At 41.2% G+C, this 8,131-nt stretch overlaps 1 long non-coding RNA gene across 1 annotated transcript; it reads left to right on the forward strand.

Moving 5' to 3' along the window:
- Positions 1-326: 326 nt before the first annotated feature.
- LOC310704577 lies at positions 327-5,601 on the forward strand. Its single transcript, XR_014524893.1, has 3 exons — positions 327-458; positions 3,008-3,196; positions 4,735-5,601. It is a non-coding gene; the product is annotated as an uncharacterized lncRNA (long non-coding RNA).
- The last annotated feature ends 2,530 nt before the right edge of the window (positions 5,602-8,131 follow it).

The following is an 8,131-nucleotide window of genomic DNA, read 5'->3' on the forward strand; positions in this document are numbered from 1 at the left end:
TTTTAAGGCAAATTGGCTTCCAAAAGGCAGAATGTGTGTGTGTGTGTGTGTGTGTGTGTGTGTGTGTGTGTGTGTGTATGTATATATATGTATATAATTAAACACAAAGGAGTGGAAAGATGCAGGGTATAAATCCAGTGGAAGCAGCACAAGGGCTACCCCTGGGTCCTTTAACTAAATTTAGACCTCATTTACATCTGTGCATCCCTGATTGAACTGCTGCCTTGGTCCTAAGAGAAGAACTCATTGCCCTGCATTCAAATTTGCATTGGGTAATTATAAGACAGGGTGATTCACTGAGCAAGTCACAGCAATGCCAGGTTAGAATTTGCATTTCAAACATACTGCAGATGATTCACTGCCATTGTGCTATATGAAAACTGACAGCAGGCTCAGGAGGAATTGAACCACATCGTATGGAAAACAAACTCCAGCCACTGCAGAGGCCTTTCGGCCGGGTAAGAGAATTTGACTGGTAGAACTCTGCACAGAAAGGGGATTTCCAGACTGTCCCTATCTTCAGGTGAGATTCAGTCAGCATATTCAGGTGGTGAAATTATCATTGATAGGGAGCTCTTGCACCACAGACCCCACTTCCCCAAAATATCAGACATTTTGTGATACAGAAAGTGATGGGAGAATGGAAAGTGTGGGGTAATACTTGGGTTTGATGCAAGGTCATCTACTCACCACCCTCTGTCACAAACAAATCAGAATAAACAGCACCCACAGCCTAGCCTCTGCTTAACTGAAGCCATGCCCTTCTCGATTTTCACAACTGGCTGGCTTACAAAGTAGACTTTCCTGAAGGACAGTTACAACATTGCTCTGTTGCCAGGGAAGAGTAGGAGGACAGGAGAAGAAACTACAGTAGTACCTCTGGTTACGAACTTAATTCGTTCCAGAGGTCCGTTCTTAAGCTGAAACCGTTCTTAACCTGAGGTACCACTTTAGCTAATGGGGCCTCCCACTGCTGCGCCGCCGCTGCGCAATTTCTGTTCTCATCCTGAGGTAAAGTTCTTAACTCGAGGTACTACTTCCGGGTTAGCGGAGTCTGTAACCTGAGGTGTTTGTAACCCGAGATACCACTGTACAAGGGAAGCATGCATTTGATTATTGTGGGCAGAAAAGCCATTCGGGAATAGGGGTACAATTTGGAATGGGAATCAGTGAAAAGGAAGTAGGGTTTAGCATTCCAATATTGTTTTTCCAGTTATGATTACTTCTCTATAAGTGGCTTTGACTCTTTGGAAAACATTTGGGGTAACACTGGCCTTTATTCCAAGATCACCTCATCCCTGGATTTTCTTTCTGCTGTGCTTACATGATGCAGAAGTAAGCTGAAAGCTAGGAAAAGGAACTCAATAACTATTCGGGACTTTACTCCTCTCTGGTTTTTATCGTGTCAGTGTAAACAATAGCACAGTCATTATCCTGGGTGGGTGGAGTTCAAAATCCATGGAAAACAAGAAGGGCATTGTGAACAGGCAATTTGTCATCTGAGATTGCATGAATGCAGATATGGTACTGGGGAAAACTCTGGTATGAATCTTTGTGCATTAAAATATTTCTACCCCTCATGATTGTGGAGGTGTCATTGCTGTACCCAAGTAAGGCTGTGTTCACACCATACATCTAAAGCACATTCCTTTCCCTCCCTAAGAATCATAGGAGCTATAGTTAAGGCCACCAGGAATTGTAGCTCTGTGAGGGGTAAACTATAGTTCCAAGGATTCTTTGATGTGTGTGTGTGTGTGTGTGTGTGTGTGTGTGTGCTTTAAATGTACGGTGTGTGTACACAGCTTAAGAGTTTCAGGGTGTACCAAGGAAAAGTCCATTCACAAGAGCTTCTACAACCAACTCATTGCAAGTGCTGCCATTTAATTTTATTTTAAAAAAGAGAAACACATTTTCACAAAAGCTCTGAATTGAGGGGGGGGGAGCCCATAAAAGGTTTCATAGCTTGAGGCAGGCAGCCTGCAGCTCATTCCTTCCTGCTTACCTCCAGTTACACATCACCTTACTACATGGTCTTGGTGCCCTTGGTTTATTCAGTCTCTTTAACTCCTGCAACCATAATGCTCCCTGCCGAAAAGAAACACATTTTGAGTTTTGCAGTTTTTGAATTTCAAAGATGTGAGTTTCATAAGAAGGCATTTCACAGTCCTCTAGTTCACATTTTGTCCAGCTTGATTTGACATGCACGTGGAAAGTGTGCTAATGCCTTCATTGACATCTGACAATTTCATGCATAAAATTAGTGTAATCTTAGAAGTGTTTTCTTTATTTTGTTTCAGCATTAGTTCAGTTTGAGTGGCATGATGCATAAATAATATAAGATAAATGCAATCATGTAGCACTGTTCTTTTTTTGTTCATTTGTTTCTAATATATTTTTTAATCTCCAAGGCTTAAAAAGGATCTGCTTATAATGGCGCAGTCTCACAGACTGATCAGTTTGTTTATTAATACCATACAGATGTAAGTTCTAAAGAGGAGTACTGTGTAACACTCCTTTTATGTTGGATAATCACTGAACTATATTAAGTAAAGACTTCTTATGACAATGGGGGACACAACTGCTACATAGCTGGAAGCAATAATTGGAGACAAGTTCCTTATTTCAATCTAACAGTCTCCTAATGTGGTAGTCTGGATACTTGAGAGACCTAATGGAACCATAATTTTATGAACATAGAACCAACAAATTATTTCTTGTCCTCAAAAGCTTTTGATGTCAATCAACAGCTGGATGATTTATACCATCTGACTCGTGATATATATATATGCTATTCAAGTTTTAAATTTGGCTATCAAAACCATTCATCAAAATTTACATTTTTCTTTTTTTAAAAAAACAAAACATCAGCTGTGTTTTGCTTGGTCTAAAAACAGTCTCAATCTTTGGAATATTCTCGGCATTTTCTGTGATTTACAAATAGTCATGTCTACCAAGAAAATGAGAGGGCAGAATTACATGTACCCTTGTTGTCTCACATTTCTTTCAGCACCAAAGACAAGCAGATATCTGAAATACCTGACATAGCTGCAAGCCAAGTGAGACTAGCACAGCATGATGGGGGAAATGACCTCCTTAGGACCCAGCTACCAACACCTGCATGAGGAATCCCTACAGTCATCAGAAAAAGGAGGGTGCTTGTGCCAGACTGGAGTTAGCCTGCTGAGATATGCATACGGTATGTTCTCTGAAGCTGGAATGACATGCCTTCTCCCCTGGCAAGCCATTTGTCACATGAAGGTCTAGAGGCAGTACCAAAGAAAATAAGCAAATGTGTTGAGAAATAGAGAAATATGAAAGAGGAGTTCCCTGACCTTACCTGGATCTCCTAATTTTTCAACAGGTGCACCGAAAAGTAAAATGCAAGATTGTCACCCAATCCTAAAGCATAGTACAGTGGTACCTCTGGTTATGAACTTAATTTGTTCCAGAAGTCCGTTCTTAAGCTGAAACCATTCTTATCCTGAGGCGCGCTTTCGCTAATGGGGCCTCTGGCGTGTGATTTCCATTCACATCCTGGGGCAAAGTTCGCAATCAGGAGCAGCTACTGCCGGGTTAGCAGAGCTCGTAACCAGAAGCGTTCGTAACCAGAGGTACCACTGTAAAGTTCTATAATAAACACTAAATTTTGGACAGGTTTTGTCATCTCTTTTAAAGTTATTGTAAGCCACCCTGCATGATGAAAATGCAGAGGAAGGGTGGAATATATATATCATAATAAATCAAACACCACACTTGCCTTTACCATTTTGGAAAGTGTTATATAGACATAAAAAATAAAAAAACAACCTCTCTAGTACCACACAGGTGTACTTATGTGACACACTTTTTAAAAGACCATGGAGAGCCCATGTGAGACTATCCCTTCCCTTACTACAGCGCCTGGTGTCTCACAAACCTCTGCTTTTCTCTCAATTTTTAGTTCTTTGAACAATGTGTGCTCTCCTGCTTCAAGTGGAAGTCCAATATTATGCATGTTTTCTCACTGTGCTCAATGACATTTACGGCACAGTCCTAACCATGTCTACTCAGAAGTAAGTCCTACTGAATTCAGCGGGGCTTACTCCTAGTTAGATGGAGTTAGGACTGCAGCTTTACTTATTGTGTAGATCTATGTGTTTAGAATTGCAGCCACACTATGAGATGAGTGTGGGTGTCAGTCTGTGCACACAATGTACATTTAAAACACATTTTAAGCACATTACCTCCCCTGCAAAATCCTGGGGCTATAGTTTACCCCTCAGAGAAGTGAAATTTCCAGCATGCTTATCAAACTACAATTCCCAGGATTCTTGAGAGGAAATAATCTGCTTTAAATCTATGGTATGCACACAGCCTTAGCGTAAAAGCTACTGATGCTACCAAGGTAATCCTAGCTGGCTCCATAAGGAAAGGAAAAACTTTGCTATTTTCTATTAAATTCCTAGGAAAAGTTGGTTTTGAGATGGATGTATCTTTCTCACATGGCAAGTTGCAGGTTTGCCAAATGCATCCTATTGCTTTTACCTCTCTCCATGCTTTCCATTCCCCATATATATCTCTGCAAAGCAGTTCAAGAGGGGACGGTTGATGGACAGACAGTCAGACAATCGACACTCACCACTGTACAAGTTGTGGCAAAAGAAAGAATAGTCAATAGATTGTTCAATATTGAGTTCCTGTATGTTATAAGAACAGAATGTAAATGCGTTCCATTTCATGTTCCCACTCCTGCAGTAGCTCCAATAATGGTTTCATGACTATTCCAGCAGGAAGCAGTGAACTGCTTATGAAAAACACCGTAGATGTTGGGACACGTCAATGCAAGAGCAAGATGGAGCACGCACGCTGTGAATTTTGCTTTGCCAGCTGTGACTTACAGCATGTCCAGATGGATGTAGCCAGCCTGATTATTAACACATATACTCGGGGCTTACTGTAAAAAGCTGTTGTTCCCATGGAAGATTGCTTGGAACACATGAACAGAAGTGTTGAGACTGTGAGAATCATTTGATCAGCGCAGAGACAGGCGGGGAGGGTGAGCTTGGGTAAAGTGGTATCATATGTCAGCAGAACGTCTATGCATTACATAAGAATGGGATTGCATATAGACATTTGAGCTAAGCACCCCCAAGCACTTAAAGCAAGTTTGCACTAATGACATATTCAGACACTGGCTCACCAGACCGCCCAGCTTTATATATTCAATGTCTGTAGAATATTGGACAAGCATATTAACCAGATGGGTTTTTCTTTCTTTCTTGAAACGTGTTCTATTTAGGGAACACATTGTGGGGATTATAGAGGCAATGTGCTGCATGATAAAAATAAGTTCCTTCTTTTATTTTCTGATGGTTTAGCCAGAGCAGTTTTAACAGATGACCTCCACTCTAGCTCTTGTTTCCCCATTATGTTCCTTCTGAGCAGTTTAATTGCTGTGTTTCTGCCATCCTCCTCTCCTCCAAAAATGCTGAAAACATTTTCTACAGTTGCATTGCAGCCCTTTACAGTGTGAACTGACTGGTGTAACTGTACTGCCTGGTTGGGTCAGTAGCACGTAACATTGTTTTTCTGCATTATTTGCCCCACTGCCATTAACGTCAACATCCCCCGTCCTCTTGCTCTCTCATAAAACTGGCAATAAACTGAAACTGGCAGGTCTTGGTGGTTCACTGTGCACCTACACTTCTGGAAAAATACATTTACGCTCACAGCAGACCTCAGGTTTCCAGAATTTATGGTGGACTGGGATGTCCAGCTGAGGGGTAGGGACAAAACATGGCACAAATACGTCCCAGCCAGCACCATCCACTACTGCGGATGGGAACAAATGAAATAGGGTTTGAAGGCATAAAACTGAAAGTGCAGACACATAATCAGTAACCCACACAGCCTGTCAAACCATTAGTCCATCTATATTACTACCATTGATGCTGAGGGGCAGCAGATTTTCAGTGTTTCAAGCACTAGTCCTTATTGCAGATATTCATATTGTGCAGCTGGAAGCAACCGGATGTATTAAAACTGACTCCTTTTGGAATGAAACACTGTGCAGGCCCATTAGATTGTTGAAAGCTTTACTTGCGGAACTTTCTTCAAAACGGAACAAAAACATCAAAGATACATCCAAATAATTCCATACAGTACTGTGTACAAGTCCAGCACAGGTTCACCTTCTTAGAAATAAAAGGTTATTCCAAACAGACCTGCAAGCAAAGGTTTCTCACCTTACAGCCTCCATTTTGCCTGGAGCACATCATTACTCCCACAGAGCCTGAGAACAAAAGACTCAGCCACCACCTTTCCAAGATGGCAAATTTGCAATTTAACAGCTCTCATATGATGCAAGGTTAATCACTCACGTGTTAGCTACTAGAGAACAACAGTTTATTATCAACCCATCAAGGAGCTCAGAGAGTTCTAAGTATACTCCAGTGGAATTTCCCTGTTAAGCCTTTTCAGCAATATATACAGGCACTCTCCATTTCAGTGCCAATTAAACAATTATACTTAACAGTCTTTCCCAGCCTTATCTGTAGTTACCAAGAATTGAACCTTCCATCTTTTGCATGCAAAGCACGTGCTATTGAACTGCATCTCCTCTTTTACCCTACTCTTTTGGCTGCCTCTTCTGCCCTGAGCTCACCTTTTTGGCTACTGCCTTCCTCCCTGCTCAGGCAGTCTAGATTGTGTGTGCATGTAAAAGGCAGTGGAACGGTTCACAAACAATGTATGGGTGGATGAGACATTAAGGCAAACCTTGGTTTAGCTGCTATGCTATGTTGTCTTAAAAATCCCATGGAGGAGCAAAATGGCTCCAATCTCCTCCTTGAAAGTCAGCACATTTGCGCATTCATACTAAACCATAGCTTGGCTTGGTATGCTGTGCTAATGCAGCCAAATTCACTCTTCTGTTTATTCTACTTTCCTCGCCAAAGTTGGTGAGGACAAAAGCTGGGCTTCTTTCTTTTTAATTCTTGAAGTTTATCGCCTGTTCTTCCCTGGAGACCTCAGCAAGCAGTAATGCTCCCAAATCCAGAGACAATAACAGAAATAGAATTTTTAGAATTTGTACATTAGAACGAGATAATACACAATTGCTACAAAGCTCCTTTGGAAGCATCTGTAATCTCATCTTGAATTGCTCCTGCTAGCTTATCCTTGCCTCTGGACTTAGGGATTCTAGCCAAATCAAAATAGTTCAGCTACAAGAACGAAAAATTCACGTTCAACTATATAATCTAAAGTGGCTGGTGCTCAATTGTGACTGCTGATCAAAACTAGTTTCCCCGACCTATAGTTGTAACTACTGTGGGGCAGTAAACAACACCAATGAAAAGTCACTACTGCAAATTATAGTCCAACCCTGTGCATGTGTACCCAGAAGTAAGTCCCCTTGAGTTTGACAGTGCAACTTTGTAGTGTGCTCTTTATTCTATTTCTTTGCATCATTTCTACAAAAATCAATGAAATAAACAAATACACTACAATTATAATTACAGTACCCAGCACTGTCTGTACCTACAGCATAAAGCCACACAGAATCAGCATAAAACTTTAGCAAAACAGAATGAAAGCGTAATAGCATAACTATTGGCTATAGCCTTGACTATCAGAATGGTTTGGGATGAATAACAACTCTTGAACTGCTACAAGATGATACTTGCATTGTACATCATCACAAGTACTAGACAGGGAGAAAGCCAAACACAGTTACTCTGTGACATTGATTCATATCAACAATAACTAGTAGCACATAGCAGGAAGCAGGAAGAGAGCTTGGTGTGTGTACTGCAGGAAGTGAGATGTGGGTGGGTAGAACCTATGCTGGCATTGTTCAAGAGCTTGTGCAGAATACAGTGACACAACAACCTTACACTGGAATTTGAATGCCCTAGTTATTGCACTGGTGTAGACGGATACCCAATTGATCCATAATCTGGTGCAGATTGCACAGATTGGCTGATCACCACCAGGCAGTCAACAGCCAGCTGATCCACAGATTCTTACAGAGCACTGTATACCATGATCCTGAAAACATTATGTTTATTTCTATGTAAAAGGATTTAGGAGTTGGATTTTTACCTATTTATTTTGCTAAGAGCTATATGCAAAGGTTACCACCAGTAGCTTC

This window comes from Podarcis liolepis (genome assembly GCF_965112155.1).
Source record: "Podarcis liolepis genome assembly, chromosome: 3".
NCBI lineage: Eukaryota > Metazoa > Chordata > Lepidosauria > Squamata > Lacertidae > Podarcis > Podarcis liolepis.